The sequence below is a fragment of the Phacochoerus africanus genome, chromosome 1 (assembly GCF_016906955.1).
Source record: "Phacochoerus africanus isolate WHEZ1 chromosome 1, ROS_Pafr_v1, whole genome shotgun sequence".
In the NCBI taxonomy this organism is placed as follows: Eukaryota; Metazoa; Chordata; class Mammalia; order Artiodactyla; family Suidae; genus Phacochoerus; species Phacochoerus africanus.
The window spans coordinates 183,819,202-183,845,028 of record NC_062544.1 but is presented as its reverse complement, the minus strand read 5'-3'; positions in this window follow the sequence as shown (position 1 = coordinate 183,845,028).

The following is a 25,827-nucleotide window of genomic DNA, read 5'->3' as shown; positions in this document are numbered from 1 at the left end:
ACAGCAAAGGAAACCATAAAATAAAAAACAAATGACAACTTAGAGAATGGGAGAAAATAGTTTCAAAGGATGCAACTGACAAAGGCTTAATCTTTAAAATATACTAATAACTTGTCCAACTTAACAGCAAAAAAGCCAACAACCCAATGGAGAAATGGGCAAAAGACCTGAATAGACATTTCTCCAAAGAAAATATACAGACGGCCATCAAGCACATGAAAAAATGATCAACATCCCTGATTATCAGAGAAATGCAAATAAAAACTACTATGAGGTACCACCTCACACCAATCAGAATGGCCATCATTAACAAGTCCACAAATAACAAATGCTAGAGAGGGTGTGGAGAAAAGGGAAAACTTCTTCACTGTTAGTGGGAATGTAAATTGGTACACTGTTAGTGGGAATGTAAATTGGAAAACAGTATGGAGGCACCTTAGGAAACTAAATATAGAACTACCATATGACCCAACAATCCCACTCTTGGGCACATACCTGGACAAAACTTTCATTGAAAAAGGCACATGCGCCTGCATGTTCATTGCAGCACTATTTGCAATAGCCAAGACATTGGAACAACCTAAATGTCTATCAATAGATGGTTGGATTAAGAAGAATTGATGTATATACACAATGGAATCTACTCAGCCATAAAAAAAGAACAAAATAAAGCCATTTGCAGCAACATGGATGGAACTAGAGACTCATGCTAAGTGAAGTTAATTCAAAAAGAGACAAATACCATATGATATTACTTATATCTGGAATCTAACAAAGGGCAGAAATGAACCTTTCCACAGAAAAGAAAAAAAATCATGGACATGGACAACAGTCTTGTGGTTGCCAAGGGGAGATGTGGGGGGAGTGGGATGACTGGGAAGTTGAGGTTAATACATGTAAACTATTTCCTTTGAAATGGATAAGCAACGAGATCCTGCTGTATACCACTGGAAACTGTATTCTAGCATTTATGGTGGACCATGATAATGTGAGGAAAAGGAATGTGTATGTGTATGTGTGACTGGGTCACCCTGTAAATTGACAGAACACACTATAAACCAGGTATAATTGAAAACAATAAAAATGAAAAAATAAAGTGTATGTATTAAGTTCATTTGATATTCAAATCCTTTCAAAGCAAAGGAGAAACAAGAAGAAAGATAAAAATATTAGAAGAAAAATTAAAAGAAAATTTTATGTCAAAGTTCTCCTCAGAGAAGTGAATTTCAAGAAAAATGTGATGCTCAAACATGATAAATTTGCAAATAACACAATGGTAAAAAATTAGTTTTTATTCCTCCTGAAAAAAATTTATTTGGATTTTGGCAAGAATTATCATTAGTAAATGCTTCAAGATTATTTTATATGGTGTTCCTGTCATGGCTCAGTGGTTAATTAATCCAACTGGGAACCATGAGGTTGTGGGTTCGATCCAGGGCCTTGCTCAGTGGGTTAAGGATCCAGTGTTGCTGTGAGCTATGTTGTAGGTTGCAGGCATGGCTCAGATCCTGTGTTACTGTGGCTCTGGCATAGGCTGTTGGCTACAGCTCTGACCCCCTAGCCTGGTTACCTCCATATGCTGTGGGAGCAGCCCTAGAAAAGGCAAAAGGACAAAAAAAAAGAGATTATTTTATATGAATAAGACACATTGTCCAGTAAAGAACTTCAGAAAAATGAATAATCAATAAGTATTAAATGACTGGAAGATAGATCAAACACAAATCTACTGTGATAGTGCTGATTGAAATTTAATATCCATTTCTTGGAGCTCCTGTCTTGGTGCAGTGGTTAATGAATCAGACTGGGAACCATGAGGTTTCGGGTTCATTCCCTGGCTTTGCTCTGTGGGTTAAGGATCTGGCGTTGCTGTGAGCTGTGGTGTAGGTTGCAGAGGCAGTTTGGATCTCACGTTGCTCTGGTTCTGGCATAGGCCACTGGCTACAGCTCTAATTAGACCCCTAGCCTGGGAACCTCCATATGCCACAGGAAGTGGCCCTAGAAAAGGCAAAAAGACAAAAAGACAAAAAAAATTAATGTCCATTTCTTATGGTTATATAAGATCTGAAGACAGATGGACAAGCTCAACATATATTTTTTCTCTCTTTTTTTTTCTTAAACAACCATACCTGCAGCATATGCAAGTTCCCAGGCTAAGGGTTGAATCAGAGCTTCAGCTGCAGGCCTACACCACAGCCACAGCAACACCAGATATGAGCCACATCTCCAGCTTGTGGCAACATCAGATCCTTAACCTACTGAGAAAGGGTGGGGATCGAACCCTCATCCTCAGAGACAATGTCAGGTCCTTAACCTGCTGAGCCACAGTGGGAACTCCTCAACATATTATCATATACATTTTGGGAGGAAGTTTTAAAAATACTTTATTAGATAAAGTACCTAGATCCAACTACTAGATCCCTAAATGTTCTATGAAAGCAAATAATTGAGGCACAACCAGAGTGCCTCCTCAGAACAATAATATTTATGAAGTTGTCCCTTGGTAGGAAAATGCTTCCTTCCAGACACAACAGATATTAGGTTTGGGGTGAAAAGTCCATGTTTAAAGCATCCCTTGGCTGAATGAAGAACACTATATAGAGACTGAGGATTTGGCTCTGTAAAGAGACATTTTCATTTATTCAGTAACTAGGCTCACTGCTTGTTTGGTTTTTCTGTTTTCAGATCCCGTGGAACTCTAGAAATGAGAGATTTCAGAGAAAACTAATCTATGCCTGACAATTTAATGTTAGAGTTGTAAGCACTTCTAGAAAAGTTGATGTCACTGGAGAGAACAGAAGAAAATTAGATTAGCTTCCTCTAGAAATCTAGGAACACACCATCAAAAAAAGGGGGGGTTGTGTTTTGCTTGGCTGAATAATTCACTGATTAGGAAATGACATTAAGTAGAGTCTGGTTAAAGGAACACCTGCCTGCTCATAGAAAAAAAAATCCTTTATTTAATAATAATCCTAGACACTAGTTTTGAACAACTTGGGTGATTCAAAGAGAAGATACTCAGGTACAAAGAGGGAAAATGATATATGAAAAATTCACACCATGACAGTTAGAAGATCTAGGTTCAAAATAAGGCAAAGCTAGGAGTTCCCATGGTGGCTCAGTAGGTTTCAAACATGGTTAGTATTCATATGGTTAGGATGTGGATCCATCCCTGGCCTCATTTAATGGATTAACCTGCGTGTGGTATAGGCCAGCAGCTGCAGTTCTGATTACACCCTTATCCTGGGAACTTCCATATGCTGCAGTTGTGGCCCAAAAAAGCAAAAATAAAACAAAACAAAAACAAACAAAAATCAGGCAAAGTTAGATTTTTATTATTTAGAGACTCAATTTAGCAGATAATACAGTAAAAGAAAATAAGTAAATATTATTTTAAAATTCAGGCTAGCAATTTTCTCTGAGAGTAGGAAGAGGCTTTATTTGGTTAAAAAAATCCAGGAACTTCTAGGATATAGTGATTTTCTGATTTTGACCTGAAGAATAATTAGGTGGTTGATCATTTTCTAATTTTTTATTATATTAGATAGTTATGGTTTGTGTCCTTTTTTCTCTGTGTATTGTATTTGAAAACACAAAGTAAAAATGATTTGGGGGCATTATTATGATGTTACTGGGTGATCACTAAAGTATTTTATGTAGAGAAGGAGGTAGGATTTACTTTATGAAATATTACTCTGGCTGTAGCATGAGGAATAAATAGAAGGGGGGCAAACAGAAAGAAAAGTAGACACTACAACAATGATAGGAAAGATAGAGCTTATAGGAAGATTCGAGAGATATTTTAGAAATGAGAATCTTCAGAAGTAATAACTTAATTAGGTGGGTGACAATGTGAGAAGTGTCAAGAAAATTTCAAGAAACTAGGCTCAACTTCAGCTTGAACTCAGCTACTAGCTACTAGAAGAACAGATGGAAGCACTATGACAGGAAAAGAAGATGATGAGTTCATTATGATGTGCACTTTATCTAAAGAGTCTATAATATTGCCTAGGTGTTCAGTGAAGTGTTTGATGAACAGAATAAAAATTTCAGCTAAGAGGTATATTTGGGCAGTACACAAAATGGCAACTGAAATCAAAGGGAACAGACAAAATCCCTAGGAAGATAGATAATACATAAAATGAGAGTATAAGATAAAAGGCCATCATATAAATCAAATTTTATATGGATATCAAAAAATCTAGATGACAGTGAGATCACAAAGTTAATTGACAAAAAGCAGTCAGAATAAAGGGAATATCAGAAAAGGGTGGTGACATCCAGGACCACTTTGTGGCATAGCCTCAATAAAACCTAGGCTTGTAATAGATAAATGATAGATAGATGTGCAGACATAACTATAGGTATATGGTTAGAAAAAGAGGTGTGCAGAAATTGAAGAAAGACCTTTCAGACCTTCCAGTTTCCTAGCTTCATTGTCTACTATTATCTTAAGTCTATATTTTAATCTAGGGTTAACAAATTATTTACAGATTCTAAATGTCATCATTTTCTGGGCTTTGTGCTATAGCTTTTGTCTAAAATAATCTTCCTCATTTATTTCATACTATTACATTTTAATTATATTTAAACATTTGTCTTAATGGTAAATACTTCTGGAAATATTTTCTGATACTGCAAAGTGATATACTTTATTCTCTATAGTATTTATTGGGATTTATCCAATAAATATTTGGATATGGATTTATCCAAAAATCCATTTGTTCTTATGGTACTATGTATAAGAATGGACCTAAAATCCCCTTTGAAAAGGAAGTTTTCAGTATAAAAGTAGAGTCCTTATCTTACTTGCTTTTACATATCTGGATACATTAGGCATTGAATGAATGTTTGCAGACCTGCTAATTTTTAATATTTTAAAAGGAAGATTATATCCCATATTATATTTGGAATTTAGAAATAATATACTTGTAGCCAAAGGAATTTACATAGTTTGGGATTTATAATGTTGACTGATAACAAAGAATTAGGATGTAAATATAGGAGTTTATTTTTAAAAAATCTTTCCTTGGATTAAAAATACAAATATCAACAAAACTGACTACAGATAAAATTCTTAGAACTTTCCTGGAATAGTTTTATTCCAAGTTAATTCTAGAGTTTACCTTAATTTTCTGAAAGAATTTCTCAGTAACCATGTAAATACAACACTATAGTGATACAATGTCAAATTGTATTATGAGTTTAATATTGAATTAATTTTCATATAAGTACTTGAACAATTTATAATAGAAATATATTTCAGTCCAAATTAGAAAATAGTAATCACCTATGAAGAATTTTAAAATTTGAACTATTCCTCTTTGATCATAAAAAAGCATAATTCAAAGATTAATATATTGTATCAATATAGAAGAAAAACTAATGGAGAGTCATTAAAATACACACATGAATTAGAGAAAATGCAATTTTAAAACATTTAAGAGTTTATAGGAAGACTAATACCATTTGTTTCCCTGGTACTACAATGCTAAAGTCATAATTTGTCTTCAGAAAAGTATTTGTTTCTGCCTATATAAAATTACATTAGCGTACTAGTATTTGTGACCTATGTAAAGGTGATAATATATATTTTGGTTTATTTTGCTATTTTTTCCCTGTGGCTGCACATAAAACTAGACAAGAATGAACTTCTTCTTTCCTGTTATCTGCTTATTTGAATTGCTACTGGAAAACATCATCAATTTTGAGATGATGAGAGATTTTCCTGAGCTATAAAGTGACTTGAAAATCATGAATGTGCACTATAGGTCACTGTTTCACCCACCAAATGGACAGGATCATCAATTTAAATCTACCTTTTCTTAAGAATTACAGATTCCAAAGTCTGTGCTTTGCCATTTAAAATTAATGGTGGTCCTACCCTAGTGAGGACAGGATTATTTTCTAAGTTAATTATTAAATTTCAGTATTGCTTTTGTAGAAAATAAAAACTTTTACATTGCTTTACTTGGTGTCTAACATAGAATTATAATTTATTATAGTTAGTATGATAAATTGCAATAAATGAATAAAATAAATATATTCACCAGCCTTTCTCAACAACTGAAAGCAAATACTCTGAAAACTATTGGTGAATGTGAAATCAGAAGAAGAAAAGTGGTCTGATTATTTTAATTTTCTAACTGTTATATCTTTTTTTTTTTTTTCCTATCTTTTTGCCATTTCTTGGGCGGCTCCCATGGTATATGTAGGTTCCCAGGCTAGGAGTTGAATCGGAGCTGTAGCCGCCAGCATACACCAGAGCCACAGCAGCTCAGGATCTGAGCTGTGTCTGCAACCTACACCACAGCTCACAGCAATGCCAGATCCTTAACCCACTGAGCGAGGCCAGGGATTGAACCTCATGGTTCCTAGTCAGATTTGTTAACCACTGAGGCACAACAGGAACTCCTAGCTGTTATATCTTGATAAGAAGACAGAACAGGACTCTGAATTTGGCATTATGTCTTAACTACTTTCCAAGATTTGGGGCAGAAAACTGGACTAAGTTATAACTAGTTATGTTGTGTTATGTTATGTTATGTGATGTCATGTTACATTGTAAGTTCTGACTGAGCAGTGATGGCATGCCCAAAATGAGCTGCCTGAAATGAGATCCATAGCTGATACATGAAACAAAATGGAAAATATGAGATAAGAAGAGAAGACAAACAGGTGAAAGAGACAGTGAAAATGATCTTTATGAGAGAATATTTAATGTTTATTATTTTAAATAACAAAAAGTTTCCAAGGTCTTTGGTATGAATTTCAGTACAAATAGTACTAAAATGTGGAAGGAGATGCTGAACAGTTGCAAAGAGATTAAAATGCAACATACTTGGAAAATACAAATTCAGATTCTATAGTATATAAATGTACACCATTCCACATATGTGATAGCCAAGTAATGCTTAATAACATTCATTTAAATCTTGATAAGTTAACTTCTCTAATCCTTCAGAAAACATAAAGAGGATTATTTGAGAATGATTAAGTTCATGTTAAGAAATGAGAATTACTAGACTTTATGCTAAAACTCTCCACACTTCCCCTTTTAAAGAAAAACTAATGAAAATCTTGCCTCAGATAAGGGAAATTAGCCTTATTTTTTTCACCTGAGTGATTCCTTTTTGCTTTGCATGGCCCTAGACTTGCAAATCACATTCTCCTGGTCCCCTCCTAGGATGGGCTGGGCAGTTGTTTAACCCCCAAAACACAGTCTGATTGCTTTCTTTTTCAAAAGCTGCTTTACTTGCAATATTATCAACTAGAGAGACAAAACATTGCTTCATTTCAGTGTGCTATATAGCTCAGGTTCTATTCCGGTTGAGCCTCAGTGCCACATTGTGTCATGGATAGAATTAGTCTGTGCCTGGGCTTTAGTCCAGCTTCATTGCTTACTTGCATTGTGACTTTGGGCAAATAATTTACTCTCTGTTGCTCAGTGTACTCATCTGTAAAACCGGAATAATTATAGTATCCATCTAATAAATTTGTTTTAAGGAAAATATGAATTAATTCTTGTAAAGAGTTCAGAACTATGCTAGCATATAATGAGATATTGTTGGCCATTTCTTGTATATTTCCACATAGCATAATAGTAAACCTATATAATTATTTACATTAAAAACATGATTATAATATGTCTAACTTCTATCATAAACATATTTTTAGTATAAAACTTTCCAGAAATTGTATCCATTTTATTTAGATAACTATGTGTCAACCTCAAATTTGTTTAAATGTAATAGTACTAAACCTATGCTTTGTAAATTTCATAAGGAAAAAAAGACTGTCACTGCATGAAATTTTATAAATGACAAATTTCAAATCCTAATGTGACCAACTTTATCAGTAAGACTCCAAGATCGACATATTTTTAAACATTTGAAATACACACTGTATAAATCAACTGAGGACAAGCAAAGTGACAGTGCCTGTGGAATTCACTGCCTGTCTTCCTTTGGTAATGAGACTGACTGATAATTCTTCTATGCTCTAAATAACTAAACTTCACTAATGTGAACCCAAGTCTGTAAATTATATTTTATATGTAGCTGACTGGTAAGCAAATTTGATTTCATGCAAATATTTTCAAGTCGATTAGTTGATGGAGAAACCACATCTGAATGCTAATAACATGTCTCTATACATACACAGGATGAAAACTCCTTCAATCCACAGGAAAGTGTCAGCATTAATAAAACAATGTCATACTATACCACCCCCATAGCTGGCCTATATTGACATGAAAAATTATAATGGTAGAAATACAGAACTTTTCAGATATAAATAACTTTACTGTGTTATGAAATTTTTATCAGGAAGGGATAAGTAAAGAGAAGGAAAAAGTCAACTGCAAAGAATATTATTGCCATCTATTGACAATGGGCTTTGTGATAAAATGTAAAATCTATTTTCATTATATAACTGTGGGTGTCCCATTTATTAAATAATGACCTATTAGTGGGCAGAAAAATAATTCTAATTTAGAGATAATAAATGGATATTTATACCATCTCAAACATTTTATAATTTCTTTGGAATATATTTCTATGGTGGTACATATCATAAATGATGAAGGCTCTTAAGGGCTACTTTCCTTGTTGAGGGTAAATGTTCACATCTCCAAACATGGACTATAATAATTCCTTTTTTAAAATAGTAACCAGGTAGGAATGGTAGTTTAAAATTTATTCAATTCACAAGATGCCTCTGGTTTATAAACTAAATTATTTGATCTTAATTAAATGCTGTAAGTATAAAGTATGTGTGTATGCATCTGTGTACAGGTGAAGTACTTCTACAAAAAGGATTACAAAAATCCAATTTAATAAAGGGCCTTTCAGGGAATTCATACTATCTAAATCTCAGGTGCTAATCTACTTAATCTTGCTAAAAATAATCTGCTTTATCTATGAGAAATGTTTTAAATACGTGCTAAGTCACCTATCTGTGCTTTGCCACAGCTTTAATTTACCACTGCCATCAGCTCCAGTGGCTAGTCTTCCATTCAGTTGACACATTTTTATATCAACATCATTAATTTAGATACACTCAAATATCTGCCTGTATGATATATACATTCCCATAAACAAAATTATACAAGGGAACAAAGAAAGAGGTAGTATGATAAATCAGATTTAAAGATAAAATACAACTTTTACTTGGGCTGCCTGTGCCCTTAAAACCTGGGCACATAGCTTGGGCCATATTTTTGTACCTGCCATAAAGAACTAAGACAGAACATGTTGCTCTAGGATGACTGCTTGTACCTGTATGTCCAAGCAGCCAGCTTTATCCACTTTTTCAAGGTCATTATGAGCCTCTAGAACAACAAAGGAAGATAATCACATACAGTGAATTATTTTAACGTAGAATGACTGCAACCAAGCACACTGGACTGAACACTTTCAGAGTACATGTGCTTGTATTGCTTTCCTCTACTTCAATTTCAGAGATGGTGCTAGTTTCCTGTACCTTGTGATGTGTTCCATTATGCTGTTAAGGGAACTGTAATTGTTGGCTTAGGTAGAGAGATAAGTAATCGAGGAAATAGATGATGATTGTAAGTCTTTCTAAACCTATTACAACAAAGCCATTTGAAGTAAACTCTAGCAATGAGATTAGATTCCACTCAGACCTAGGCTAAGACCAAAGGCAAAGAAAAGCAATTGAAATGGTACCTATTTTGTAAGTGGATGTGTACAAACTATAAATTAGAAAAAGTTTTTGCCATTGCAGAAGAGGTTTTTGTTCTTTTCCCGACATTCCTTGCAAAATTATTCAATTACCATTTTTTCTAATTTGAAATTCTGGAAATTTTTATAATATTTGGTTAAAGTTTAATTAAACAAAATGAAATAAAAACACAAAAAATCATTTTTTTTGCCAGTTGATCTACACAGGACTAAAACGTGTGTGTGTGTGTGTGTGTGTGTGTGTGTGTGTGCGACCGCATGCGGCACATTTTCTGGTATGAGTTTTCTTCCTAGGCATAGAAAAAGCAGGTTCTTATGAGGTTTTCATCAAAAGGAAAAGAAATATATTGCCATATTCATCATATTAAATTTGCTCTATTGACAGAAAATAGGTGCTTTTCTTATCTTTTTTTGCCTTTTTAGGACCATGCCCATGGCATATGGAGGTTATCCGGCTAGGGGTCAAATCTTAGCTATAGCTGCCAACCTATGCCACAGCAACAGCAATGCCAGATCTTAGCCACATCTGCAACCTACACCACAGGTCACAGCAAGTCCGGATCCTTAACCCACTGAGCAAGACTAGGGATCAAACCTATGTCCTCTTGGATCCTAGTTGGGTTTGTTAACCACTGAGCCATGACAGGAACTCCAATAGGTCCTTTTCCAACCCCTAAGGTTTCATCTATGCTTCAAGGGCCCAAATGACCTCCAGACATCCTCCCTTTTGTCTGTCAAAATATCAGAAAAATAAATGGATATTCTAATTGTGAGTATATTATTCCAACATCAGAAAAGGATATTAAACATTTTTTTCTTTATCAGGCTTTAGAACTTGGCAATGATAAGAGTACAAAATAGAATAAGAGAAGTGCCTTAATGGAGCTTAAAATTTAGTGTGGGCAATTCTAGAAGGATAATATGAATATACAATATAAAATTTTTAAAGATAACATTTTTTGAGTATTGGCCATGTGCCAGGTACAGTGTTAACCATTAAAAGATAGGATAATGACTTTACAGAGAAAGAAAACAAAGCTCAGAAATATTGAATAACTTGATCGAAAAGGAACAGCTACAAAAGAGAGATCTATACCTATGGGAAATAACATAATGTCTTTTCTATCAGAGGAAATATTGGTTACTCCATTTTGCTCTGGTTTCAGCTGAAATGCCCCTTGTGACCCCCTTCCTCTTTACCACTTTTCCCAACAAAAATTTGTTTCAATTAGCCAACTGGGAAGAATGTGTGCCCTGACCTGACCAATGGGAAGGGGACAGGTATATCACCTGAGTTAGGTATAAATAGGGAAGGGTCCTTTGTTTGGGGTGGGTGCCTCTTGGAGTACCCGTGCCATTCTGCAGAAGCAAAGAGACTTGTCAAGATTTCTCCTTGTCCACGTGTCTCACTTTCTGACACTGATGACATGAGCCAGAGTTATCTTAATTTCCAACAGACTTGGGGGCTCATCCAGGATTTGGGGTCCACTGGAGCATGGATTCTCTAGGAGGGGAGACACATCCCTTGGCCTGTTGCGGTGGCCCTAAAATGAGAGTCTGTGCCTGTGAGCTTCAAACCCATGGAGGGTTCTCGACAACACAGGAAATCACGCAATGACCAGGCAAATTCCGTTAAAGGGCCAACATAGGGAAGATCACAGGTGCAATCGAATACCTCCTTGGTGGTCAGTGATGGGGGTCAGTAAGCCTCAAAATGTCTTGGGTGAGACTGGCAGTTTCGGGTGAAACTGGTGATTTCAGGTGAAATTGTAAAATCATAGCAGGACCCTCAAAAGGTCTTGGGTGAAACTGGTGGTCTTGGGTGAGACCAGCAATTTTGGGTGAAATCAGAGAATCAGAACATGACTCTGGAAAATGAAGGTCTCAGGTGAGACCGGCAATTTTGGGTGAGATTGGAGGATCAGAACATGATCCTGGGAAATGGGAAGTAAGTCTTCCCAACCTGTACCTCCACTTGGAGGATCGAATGGGGGAGGGGACCAAATTCCTCCAGACCACCCTCTGGGATTGATATTAAAGTATTGGGGTGACAATCCATAGACAAAGGACAAAAAGAGGGAAGAATGATTAAATATTGTTGTTTTATCTGGACACAGATGCCTATTCTCACCCCATCTGTATTCTGGCAAAAGTTCAGATCGGACAAGGATTGGGTCTGTCAGCTGCTCATTCAGTTTATCCAGGACAAGTCACTGGGGTCTCAGGAGGAAACTTATTATGCTCTCTCTTGGTGGGGGCGGGGGGGACTGGTGGTCTTATTTCCCCTCAGAGCATGGAAACAAAAGGGAAATGAGGAGGAAACCCAAGAACATTCTGGGACCTTCTTCCCTCCATGGCACACCCTTGGCTCACTGCCACCACCTTACAATCCCAAAAATGGCACTGGCCCCCCTCCAGCTACAGCCACCACTGCTATCGTTGCTGGGGGAGTGTGGGGGCAAGGAGGGCAGAGCCCACCACCCAGGCACAAGGGCACTGCCACTGATAATGGAGTTAACACAGGAGTGGAGGAGCACAGAGCCCACACAGGCACAAGCACACTGCTGCTACTGCTCACAGAATCAGAACAGGAGGGTTAGGCTACAGGCGCAAGTGTGCTGCCCTAGCCCATGGGATCAAAGCCCACCTCCTCCACAAAATCAAAGTATATGGCAGGGCCTTATTCCAGACTTAGGCAAGAGTTAAAACAATATCAGGATTTCCTGTCATGGTGCAGTGGAATCAAATATGACTGGGAACCATGGGGTTGCAGTTTCAGTCTCTGGCCTCACTCAGTGGGTTAAGGATCTGGTGTTGCCAGGAGCTGTAGTGTAAGTTGCAAATGAGGCTCAGATCCCGAGAGTTGCTATGGCTGTGGTGTAGGCCAGTGGCTGCAGCTCCGATTGGACCCCTGGCCTTATAAAATATATATAAGATAAAGAATTGGAAAGATAAGCTATTAGAGAACTTACTAAGAGAGACCTAAAAAGTATATGTGAGAAGGAATGAGGAATGGAATTCTGTTTTATCAAGGGAAAAGAAGAGTAAGTCTGTCTTCTAGCTTATTTTCAATGGAAAATGGGGGACAAACTAATGGATACAGAAGTGCTGGAAGCTTTGTGGAAGCAGACATTGAGAGAAGGGTTATACATTGTCAGAACTCAGTTTAAAATAAGTTTAATTTGGTAAATTAATTTTAAAATAAACTGGTACAAAATTTGAACTCAGCTTTTTTTTGTTAAGAAAACAAAGTTTCCTTGGAATGCTAACAGATTATATAATGTTCTTTTAACTGATTTGCTGCATTTGGTTTTGAGATCTTTTGTTAAGAAGGAATTATTATCCACAGTGACCTATGATTCTATCTGACCAAATTAAAAAATGATTTATTTATAAACACTATCAAATTCTAATTAAAGTGCTTTTAACTCAGCTAACTTTAAAATACTTCATGGGATCCTTGAGGCATTAAAAAAATAGTTAAGTTTACTATAATTATTTGGAATGTTAAAATACATAGAGACTATTATAAAATGAGTGATAAATCTGACTATATAGATAAATAGATGTTTTTAATATAAATATTCTAGAACTTTTACAGTTTCAGAAATTTGGATATATACTGGTACTATGTTATAATCCTTTTTTTTTCTCTAGTTATTTCAAATTGTTATGTCACAACAGTTACTAAGTTTCATTGTCAATTTGCATTGCAAGCAGATATAAAATGTGCCTAAAGTCTTTTGTCACTGTTAGTTAATGGCTTTATTCTGATACCTTTGCAAAAATATATCCTTTTCTAGGAGGTCTACAGAAAGAAGTTTTTTTTTTTTTTTTAAGAAATACAAGTTTCTGGATTTCAGACCTTAATGATGAGCAGAATAGGAAATTAAGAAAAAAAAATTCTAAAAGGGAAATTGATGATTTCACAGAGTTAAACAAAAAGGGTTAGTTACATTGGACTGTGTGAACTGGTGAATATAGTCATAATTTTATGGTTTCTATTTAAAATAATACTGGTTTTTAATCTGTGTTTTCCAGGTATAAAGAAATTCTCCCCAACAAGCAATTTGGTAAAATATACCTTTGTAAGCAGAACTGAAACAGTTCTCTCCTCTCTACCTGATTTCTTCAGAGAATGGAAACTCTCGGGTTCCCAGAAGATTTATCAGATAACTAGGAAGGCCACCTGGTATGTAGACTGTAAAAACCTCAAGGTATCTGGGTTTTTAAAAGGGAAGGAATTCACCGAGCTCTTTAAGATAAAAATCTTTAAGAGAAACCCTTGGCATGACTTTCCTAGCCCTGAGGTGCCTTTTAAAAGCTTAGTCTAAGATTCCTCATAAAGTTCTAACAAAGCCAATTAAAAAAATCTATATGATCAATTTTATTCATGAAAATCATCAGGCCAAGGTTGTTGACACCAGACTTAATTGGCAAATAAATTAGTCTTCGTTTGGCTAATATTTGATAAAAATGAGAGTAATTTTAGAGAGAAAGAGATGTTTCAATGAAAACTTGCTAAATTTGTTAATCTCATTCTTTTAATTGTGGTCAGTATCACTAAGACTTCTTGACAGTTCTTTGCTATTATGTTATATTGTTGCAAAGTTTAACTGAGCTTCTAAAAGAACATTCTAAGCTTATTTCTGAAGTTTATCTCAGTAATCTATCTTTGGATAAAAATCAGATGCCCCCAAACCTGCAACAAGGGGACTATGTATACTAAAAAGGACATAATATAAAAGGACTATTTCCAAGCTTATAGAGGAAGACCTTGATACCTTACTATGGAGGCAGGAGGAGGTACAACAATTTAGGGCTTTAAGAGATGCACTGACAGCGGCCCCTCTTCTGGCTCTACCATCCTTTTGAAAAACCTTTTCATTTATTTGTAAGCATGGGCTGGGGGATGGCTCTAGGGGTCCTCACACAGAAACATAGGAAAAACCACCAGCTGGCAACCTTCCTTTCCTGCCTCCTGCACCCTGTGACCAGAGGATGCCTGAGTACATACAGTTGGAAACCACCACTGCCCTATTAACTGAAGGAAACAGAAAACTAACCTTTGGAGGAAAGATGACTGTGAGTATAAAAACATGATATGGGGACACAAATGCCTGGTTGAAATGGATAAAATATTCTGTAGACATACTACACAAAGGCAGCTGTTATGCTTGTGCCACAGGGAGACCAGAGGCCCAAGTGTTTCCCTTTCCTCTGGGATGGTCATCAGACCCACAGGGTCTTGAACGTGTGATGTCCCTCTTCCAGGACAAAATGGTTTGAAATGAGTCCAGTCAGACTTTGCCACTGCTATTCCCTGAGGTCAAAAGTTCTGCAGGTCAGCCCCCAAGAACTGTTCAGCAGCCAAATGAAAATGTCAACTTCTCCTCATGTCTAAAAAATGACAAGAGGCAAAGGCAACTTTCTTAGGCAACCTGACCAGGTGCAGTGAAAGCTGGTCCTACATCACCGCCACAATAAATCCCAGTTCCAAGTGCCCCAGGCAGATGTCTGGTGGTATTGTGGGGGTCCACTAATGGGCATCCTTCTGGAATATCAAAGTGACACCTGTACTTTGGTACAATTGGCCATCACTTTCACCCTGACATTTAGGCCCCAATCTCAAACTCAGCCAATCCTGAGAAATCAAGACATCACCCCCACGGGGGTTGATGGTCCTTTGACCCCCAGGTCTATATTGACTCAATAGGTGTTCCAAACAAATTTAAGACAAGAAATCAGGTAGCTTCCAGGTTTGAATCTGCTCTCTTTTGGTGGTCAACCATAAACAGAAATGTTGATTGGATAAACTACATCTTTTATAATCAACAAAGATTCATTAATTACACTAGAGATGTCATTAAATAAATAGCTGAACAGCTAGGGCCAACTAGTCAAATGGCATGGGAAAACAGACTTGCTTTAGACATGATGCTGATAGAAAAGGGTGGAGTCTATGCGGATTAATGACCTTAGCAGATGAGCTTTCAGAGAATTCTGGTATTAATGACCCCTTCACAGACCTTTTAGAAAATTAGTTTGAATAAATAAATAAATTAAAGGGACTAACAGCTTCAATCTTTACTCCTCAAAGTGCTGTAGTTAGTGTCCATGTCTTACTTGCATGTTGTATAATTTCTTTTGCCAGGGAACTTATTCAAAAATTAATAGAAACTGCTCAAACAAAGCAACTGGAAGCCCCTCCCCACCAAGCCAATATACTCCTGATGGACACAATAGAGCATGAGAGCTAAACCATGCTCAAAGAGTTGAAGAAAAGAATATTTGATAAAAAATGAAAGGGGGGAATTGTGGAAAGTAACATAATGTCTCTTCTATCTGAGGAAATCTTGGTTATTCCATTTTGCTCCAGTTTCAGCTGAAATGCCCCCTGCAATCCTCTTCCTCTTTACCTCTTTTCCAGCAACAATTTGTTTCAATTATCCAACAGGGGAGAATGTGCACCCTGACCTGACCAATGGGAAGGGGATAGGTAAATCACCTGCATTAGGGGTAAACAGGGAAGGGTCTTTTGTTTGGGGCGCATGCTTTTTGGAGTACCTGTGCCCTTCTGCCTAAGTAAAGAGCCTTGTCAAGATTTCTCCTTGTCCAAGTGTCTCACTTTCTGACACTGATGACCCAAGCCAGAGTTATCTTAATTTCCAACATACCCAACCAAAGTCAGTTAATTCCAAATTTCTATTCTCTTAACCACTAGGTTATTCTTTCTCTGAGACATTTCAAATAAGAAGCACCTACCCAGGATTATCAAGTCCTTAACCAATGTGTTATTTGTAACAAGTAGGTATCAAGGAGAGATTCTCTGAGGAAGTGACATTTAATCTCTACACAGAGGCCAAGAAAAGCTACAGACAGTTGAAAGCAGAAGGAACTTGGTGAGTGGTGATAGAGATTTCGCACAAGGCATGGTAAGTTCAGAAAACTCAATGTCCAATTTTAGGCAACTTGAGTTAATAAGTAGCTATAGTTACAGACATATTTATACAAATGGCTTTGCCAAATTGTGGAAACATTTTTTAAACTTATTTTATAGTTGATTTACAATGTTGTGTCAATTTCTGCTGCAAAGTTACTCAGTCATATTTACATATACATTTTTGAAATATTGTGCATCCTGGTCTATCCCAGGAGATTGGATATAATTCTCTCTGCCATATACTGGGACCTTATTTTTTATCCATCCTAAATGTAATGGTTTGCATCTACTCAACCCAATGCCCAGTCTTTCCCACTTCCTTGGCAATCACAAATTTGTCTCTATGTCTGTGAGTCAGTTTATGTTTTATAGATAGGTTCACTTGTGCCATATTTTAAATTCAAAAAATAAATGATATCATATGGTATTTGTCTTTCTCTTTCTAACTTCATTTAGTATGATAATTTCTAGTTGCATATGGAAACTTTGAATAATTCAAGTAGAATATTGGACATTATTCTATAGACAAATAAAGTATATGGAATATGTTTCAATTTCAGTTAAAATTGCTTTGGGAAATATTAATTTGCCAGCAATATTTAAGCTGCTGCTTGAGACGGCCTACATAAAAGAGAAATCTTAAAAATCTCTCTATGTAGACATGATTCATTAGCACCATTCAAAGTATTAACCAGATCAGTTTACCCATCCTTTCTAGGCTAAGGATGTGGGGGGAAGGGAGGGAACAATGTAAACAGTGTGGGGAGAAAGGTGGAAATTCTAATAAATGGAAACTAGAAAGATTTTCAGTTAAGAGACTTGAAAAGCATGGAACCAATGATTTTTATCATGATTTTCTCCATATAAACTCAGCAAACCATTCACAATTCTTTGACTTCCATTTTTTTCCCCGAGGTGATCTAAAGAAATATCAGGATACATGGAATCCTAATCATCCATGACACTAGGCAAGGATTTGACTGGTATTCTTTTACCAGAGGAAGAACTATTTTAGTCAGATGAACAAAGAATAAAGAATAGTTGTTGCTATCGAGTTGAGGTCTCTAGAGTTAAAAAAAAATACCAGGTGACAACAAAAATTTTAGCTATATTCCTCTCCAACTTGCTCACCCTCACATTCTTTGTCTTCCTCAAGGCCTCTAGTCCTCATTGTTCCCTCTGCATGGAATTATCTTCTCCTAATTGGCTTTCCTTCACTTTATTATTATAACCGACAATTTGTCACTCCTTATTTCTCGGTGTCTTTATTATGTTTTTATTTACCTATAGACTGTCTCCCCTACAAATATCCTAACAATTAGATAACATACATATGGGGGTTATTACATGCCAGGCATTGTTCTAAGCATTTTATTTAGAGTAACTCTCAACCCCATGAAAGATTTACTGTTATCTCCATGGTACAAGTGAAGTATCTAAGCTACAAGGAGATTACCTAACTTGCTGAAAGTTACACAACTAAATATAAAAGTTTAGGATTTAAATCTAGGCAGGTGACTCCAAAATTTATCCTCTCAATTAGCACATTCTGCTGTCTTATGTAAATGCTATGAATATAGGAACTTGACCTATTTTATTCATTACTAGATTTCTACTAACTAGCACAGAGCCTGGCACCTAAGTGACAGCTATTTTCAGAATGTGTGAATGAACCAGAATGTTAGCATACACTAGGAAAATGTAGATGTGGATCTGCTGTTTAGGCTTCAGTTACATTGGGACATCTAAAGTGAACAAATATAAACCAAAGCTAAGACACCAATATCATCACAAGGGCAAAGGGCTTCACTAATCTCCCTGTGAAAAAAAATGCAAGTTAATACCAGAATCTTGAAATAAGTTTATATTTATAATGTCTTATATATACATGTGTAATAATCATTTAATTTTATATCTGGGTATACCTATCATGATATTTCATTTTAAGTATTCTTTTGATTTTTTTTTAAATCTCAGAAATAAATTTTCATCTGAAAAAAATTGATCAGGAATTTTAAGGACAGGTCTCGGAGCAAGGATAAATGAAAAATATTTGTCATGTTTATGTTTATAAGATACATTTTATCTGAATAGCTTATAAAATGGTATTTCTTTCTGATCAAACATAGATCCTTTAGTGTGTAGATAGATAATGCATTTTTCAGCTTATGGTAGATAAAAATAACATTTTCATCCATTTATCTTAAATACTTTAAATTTGTCACAATGGGAATTCCAGAGTTGTGTGGCATTTGATGTGACAACTAAATTGTCTTCTGGGTCAGTATTGCATTCATGAGAACATTTGTGCATTTTCACAATTGCAGTTTCCTTCTCTTTCATTTTGGTGACCAGTAATACTACTGTAAATATATTTGGTGTTCTGAAGCTCAGGGCATTAATATGTTGGAGTACTGTGTAAACTTAAAGAGGTCATAAACAGCATTTAATACCTTGACAAAAAAATGAAAATATATTAGATAAGCTTATATTAAATTTTAACACAGTTTTGAATGGAATTATGCTAAATTTTATTTTATATACACAAAATTATAGAAATTACTTTCTGCCTTAAAAGGATTCATATTTAGGAAAAAATAAAACAGGTGGATTTAACACATTAAATATTTTTTGTTAGATATCCTGAGAGTCCTTAGCTAAGACAATGATATTTTAAGGGACAAATGTTATGTAGTAGTCAGTTTACTGAGACTTATTTTAATTAAGTAAAATACTGTTAACTGAGTCCTACCAAACCCATTGAGAATGAAAATTTGTTTTTAAATACTTACAGAGTGTAGGTTCCTAAGAGCTTAAAGTTACCAAACTTTTTGCAACAAAGATTTAAGGCATTCTGACAAATAACAGTTCCTAGAAAATATGGTTACACATTTTATTTTTGAATAACATAAACTTTCAGATAACTGCAAAATTATCAACTACTTCTTTCACAAGGAATCATTTCTGCAGGAAGCTCTCCTCTGTAATAGATTTTCTGAAAACTATGTTTGGAAATATATGGAGGACCTTAAAGACAAAGCTTGGCTTTTTCAATATGAAAAGGAAATTTACTGTTTAGGTGCTAGGTTTAAGAGGAAAGTATATTATTACTTAGGGCTTCTGTGATAGAAACATGAATAAAGTCACCAAGATCAATATAAGATAGTAAGTGAAATAATACTGTTAAAAACTGAAGTAGAGGCACTATTTCTGAAAAGATATTATCAGCTACAGAGCTAATGTATTAACGTTTTTTAACTATTGCTGGGACTTGGGAATTGGGGTGGAGATAATAAACTGTAGTCAGAAGAGAAACTTTGTTTTAAAAATAATATTTTCCAAACTGTTTATTTTAATATATGTCTTCTTCCTTGGGGGGAATAAAAGCTCTTTGAAAATCCAGATTTTGTACCATGCTCATAGACAAAATATATTTTAAGTAGAAATATAAAATTCCTTTTTTTGTGCTGTTTTTGTTTAATTGGATGTACCAACCACTAGAAATTATGATAGTTTCTGCTATTACTATGAAGATTTGCAGGTGAGGTTTAAGATTATACTGAAATAATTCAGTAAATATTTTGCTGCTTTTGGTCTCTCAGAAAAGTTAAGACATAATAAACAAAAGAGCTATGATATAAAAAATATACAGGAGGGTTAAGAGACATAGGACTTTAAGTTCTTCCCTGTATCTAAACTAATTTACTATTTGACTTTCTGTAAATAATTGCATTTTTGGACCAGAGTGTTATTCATCTTTTAAACGGGTGTACTCAAAAAAAAATTCAAGGAGCTGTTTTTATAGAAATTAAATTAAATTAAAAATTAAAGTGGTTAAAAGGATTATCTTATTTTATTGCATATTTTTGCATAATTCCAAATATTACCTGCAAACAATCTGTACGTTTAAACATATCTTTGGAATATCTTTCCCTGTTATTCCATCAGACCAACACTTCCATCAAGCCTTTGGCAGTTCTGCTCCCTAACAATTCTCTGGTGAATGCATTTCCCTATTTTGGTTTGTTTTTGAAATTACTTAAAAATTAATCTAAAATAACCATTTAATCATAGCAAGTCCTTGCTTAAAATGTTTCCATCATTCCTTCTTTCACAAAATGACTCATTTATCAGATCATCCAACATTTGATTCCAGTTTCTACTTCAGTTAGTCATCTCATTTTTGTCAATATCAGGGTGTGCAAAGAAACTAATGGTGAGGACACTTACACTGGGTGAGCAAGGAGGCTACTTGCAGACAAGGAGCTACTAACCAATCAAACTTTGAGGCTTCCTTGAAGCCTAATGGTACCAACATCTCTGCATACTTCCAACACAGGGAAGACCACTTCCCACTCCCTGCAATCCAAAAGGACTATCAATTAACTCTTTCAGGGTTTATAATTTCCAGCTCAGTTCTTCCATCCAAACTATACTCTATTAGGAATGTTCTTTGAATTCTCCCAGTATCAGAGAAATGAGGGAAGGGAAGATAAAAAGATACATCTCCATGAATTTCCAAAACCTCCCATTTAGAATTAATTTTCTCTCTTCTATATTTTCTTACCACCACAACATTGTCTTGCATTCTAAATATCCAGTGATTTTATGTTTCTCTCTCTCTCATCATATTTAGATAAATCTAAAGTAGGGTTCATTTTTTAATTCATTCTTTGATTTTATAAAATGCCTGGAGCTGGGTCAACTTATAACATAAACAGCACACATTTTGGAAGACAGGATAAACAAGCTTCTACATGGAATTGCTATGGAGAATTCTGAGAACAACCTAAGTTTTACATATTTATAGGAAACTTTATTTTCTGACTTGGCTTTTATATTATTATTTATTTTCCATTTATGTTTAAAAGTTCACAGTAATGAGAATCTTTTTATTTTTATGAATTTTTACTAGAAGCTAGAGAGAGTGATTGATTTACACATATAGTGATTTTTAGCTTATGAACATTTTCTTCTATTAAACTTTGAATTTAGTTCTGCTACATATACTCTGAATTTTTTGAATGTTAATTATTTATATATTTTTGTGTCTTAAATACATATCCATCATGTTTTCCAATGCTCCTGCTGATCAGAGTTTTTGGCACATGGTCAGTGCTATCAAATAATGGAATAAATGAATGACTTGTATATAATTAAGATATTTTAAAATTTTTAAAGAAAGGGAATAGAGATTTAAAGAGATAAAAGTTATCCATAAAATATTTAAACTTGGTTATGATTGCCCCATTGATTTAGTTTTCTCAGGAAAAAAGCAGGAAGTATTAATTTTAAATGATTCATCTTTCAAATTATTTAAAACAATGAAATATGCATACTTCTAAAATACCTAACATTTGTCAAGTGAAAACACTTAATGTTTTTAAAATTGTTCAGTATACATCACCACAGTTTGGCATGGGCATTTATTGGAAAGTAGAAAAATTTATGGCTCTTAGTACTATTAATAAGTTTCACTAATAGGAGATTCATTCCAATCTAAATTATTAAGGTATTTATACTCTTACCATCTATCAACTATTATAGCATCTAACTTGAAATGAACTGGCTTGTCTTCACTTTGTTACTAGAAGATAGAAAAGCACAGCATCATAAATATTACCATTATTAGAACTCTTACTGGTAGTATCAGCAGAGAGAGTTTGATAATGCCAGAGGACTCTAAAATAATTCACTCCCAGGGGAAGCTCCTCCTTAGATCATGTAGGCAGGTAGACAGGTACCAAGTCAGGATGCTGCTATGGTTCATAGCAAAGTCTGGTGTACTTATAATTATTTGTCAGTTTGACATGATGCATTGATAACACATTCTTAAAGATAATTTAAAACAACATAGAGTATATCAATTACCAATTTCTACATAACAAACTACCCCAAAACTTTGTGGATTAAGTAAGAACGTTTAACTTGTCCTGATTTTGTGGGTCCAAAATCTGGATTTGACTTATCTGAGCAGCTCATCTGGCTGGAGTTACACACAAGACTGCTACTACTGTCAGAGAATCTACCAGTCAGGGCATCAGTGGTCTAAGAACCTTAGTAGGACTGCTTCTCTAAGTTTGATGAGCTCTTTCTTGTGCAAGGCAGGTGAGGTTTCCTCAAATGAAGTTGAGGAAACAACACAAAGTTACTCCTGATGGATAAATGATACTGTCTCATTGGCCAAAGTAAGTTACATGTTCAAGCCTGAAGGGGTTATCACCGTAGCCATTATGGTAACAATCTACTACCTATAGTAAGTCTTAACTGAATTTTGGGCATATCCTACATTCCAATTATCTTACTTTATTTTTTTTTATTTTTGCTTCTTAGGGGCACAGGTACAGTACATGGAAGTTCCCAGGCTAGGGGGAGAATTGGAACTATAGCTGCCAGCCTATGCCATAGCCACAGCAACATGGGATCTGAACCAAGTCTGCAACCTACACCACAACTCAGGGAAATGCTCGATCCTTGACCCACTGGCAAGGCCAGGGATCAAGTTGCATCCTAATGGATACTAGTCATATTCATTTCTTCTGCCCCTCAAGGAGAACTCCAACATTCCAATTATTTTAGATAGCACCTTAAAAAATTACAAACTCAACAGCAAAACTTATACAACTCAACAGCAAAAAAGCCAACAACCCAATGGAGAAATGGGCAAAAGACCTGAATAGACATTTCTCCAAAGAAAATATACAGATGGCCATCAAGCACATGAAAAAATGATCAACATCCCTGATTATCAGAGAAATGCAAATAAAAACTACTATGAGGTACCACCTCACACCAATCAGAATGGCCATCATTAACAAGTCCACAAATAACAAATGCTAGAGAGGGTGTGGAGAAAAGGGAAAACTTCTTCACTGTTAGTGGGAATGTAAATTGGTACACTGTTAGTGGGAATGTAAATTGGAAAACAGTATGGAGGCACCTTAGGAAACTAAATATAGAACTACCATATGACCCAACAATCCCACTCTTGGGCACATACCTGGACAAAACTTTCATTGAAAAAGGCACATGCGCCTGCATGTTCATTGCAGCACTATTTGCAATAGCCAAGACATTGGAACAACCTAAATGTCTATCAATAGATGGTTGGATTAAGAAGAATTGATGTATATACACAATGGAATCTACTCAGCCATAAAAAAAGAACAAAATAAAGCCATTTGCAGCAACATGGATGGAACTAGAGACTCATGCTAAGTGAAGTTAATTCAAAAAGAGACAAATACCATATGATATTACTTATATCTGGAATCTAACAAAGGGCAGAAATGAACCTTTCCACAGAAAAGAAAAAAAATCATGGACATGGACAACAGTCTTGTGGTTGCCAAGGGGAGATGTGGGGGGAGTGGGATGACTGGGAAGTTGAGGTTAATACATGTAAACTATTTCCTTTGAAATGGATAAGCAACGAGATCCTGCTGTATACCACTGGAAACTGTATTCTAGCATTTATGGTGGACCATGATAATGTGAGGAAAAGGAATGTGTATGTGTATGTGTGAATGGGTCAACTTTCTGCATAGTAGAAAATTGACTGAACACTGTAAACCAGCTATAATGGAAAAAAGCAAAAATCATTAAATATACATAAAAAAATAATTTCATCTTGGATGATAGGAAAGACTTTTTTTAATAAACCTACAGTGGATGTTCTAGTGCCAGGATCAAGATTTTGAATGAGGAAGAAACCAACAAAACAAAGAAAAAAAAAACAAACAAACAAAACCATTTACACTAATATCATTACGGATTATTTGTAAGAAAGACAAACATTTAAAAAGTATGTATATGCATATTTGTAAAATTATATTCTGTAGATTTCCTTAGCAAAATAGCTTTTAGGTGGACAAGAGAGAGTCACTGAATCTTATATAACAATTTAATCACAATCAATTGACAGTTACTGCAGAAGATAGTAAAGATCAGATACACATATTTACAACAACCTCAAGAATTAATGCATTAACTTTGTTTAACTTTTTTTTCAACCTTTAAAAAATATTTATTTAATAAATCATTTCAACAATAAATTCACAATTAATTTTTCCTTGGGGATAAATTATCAAAATGTTAGGTTAAAAAAACACTAAATATCTGAAATTGATAAAAAATTTATGTTTTCTACAGTATCAAAGAAGTATTCATCCCCAAAAAATGGCCTGCAGCCCAGAAAAGCTATAACAAGCCTGGCCGGGCCATGAAAAGATCTGCCTACATTCTCGGACAGTCTTTCTGAGTCGGGCTGCCCTGGGGAAAAGCCTCTTGGGTTTGCAGTGGACCAGATAGCCGCACCAGGCCTCAGGGGTTGCCGCACTCCCACGGAACAGCTGCCCAGCACTTCCAGCCCCCTGCAGGAGCCCCTGCAGCCCAGAAAAGCTAAAAAAAACATTGGCCAGGCCATGAAATGATCTGCCTACATTATTGGACAGTCCTTCTTAGTCAGGCTGCCCTGGGGAAGATCCTTTTGGGTTCTCAGTGACCCAGATAGCTGCTCCAGCCCCTGGGGGCCACTGTACTCCTGCAGAAAAGCTGCCCAGCCCTGCCAGACCCCGGCAAGAGCCCCATAGCCCCAAAACACCAGAGCATGCTCTGCATGACCAAGTTAAATCTGCTACCATCATGGTGTGGACCTCCCAGTCCTGTCTGCTCTCAGGAAGTCCTCCCTTGCTTCAGAGAGACCCCATCAGCCATGCCCACCCTCCAGAAGATCCACACTACCTCAAAGAAGACTGACCAACAATGCCAGCCCTCAGGAAACATTCCATGGCAGTGACAAGGCAAACACTGCCTGGTCACCGAGGGTACAAATCCCCCAGGAAAAAGAAAACAACAAGCAAGATGAAGTGAGAAACCACCCCCAGTTAAACCAAAAGGAGAACTCACCTAAAGCAGTCAACAATGAAACAGATCTCTGCAGTCTGACAGACCTGGAGTTCAAAAGAGAAATAGTGAAAATACTGAAGGAATTAAGAGAATATATGAACAGTAATGCAGATGCCCTCAGAAAGGAACTAGAAAATGTAAGGAGGAGCCAAGAAACACTAGAAAATTAATTTGCAGAGATACAAACATAACTATGGGCAGTAAAAACTAGAATGAATAATGCAGAAGAACAAATCAGTGATGCGGAAGATAGAATAATGGAAATCACCCAATCAG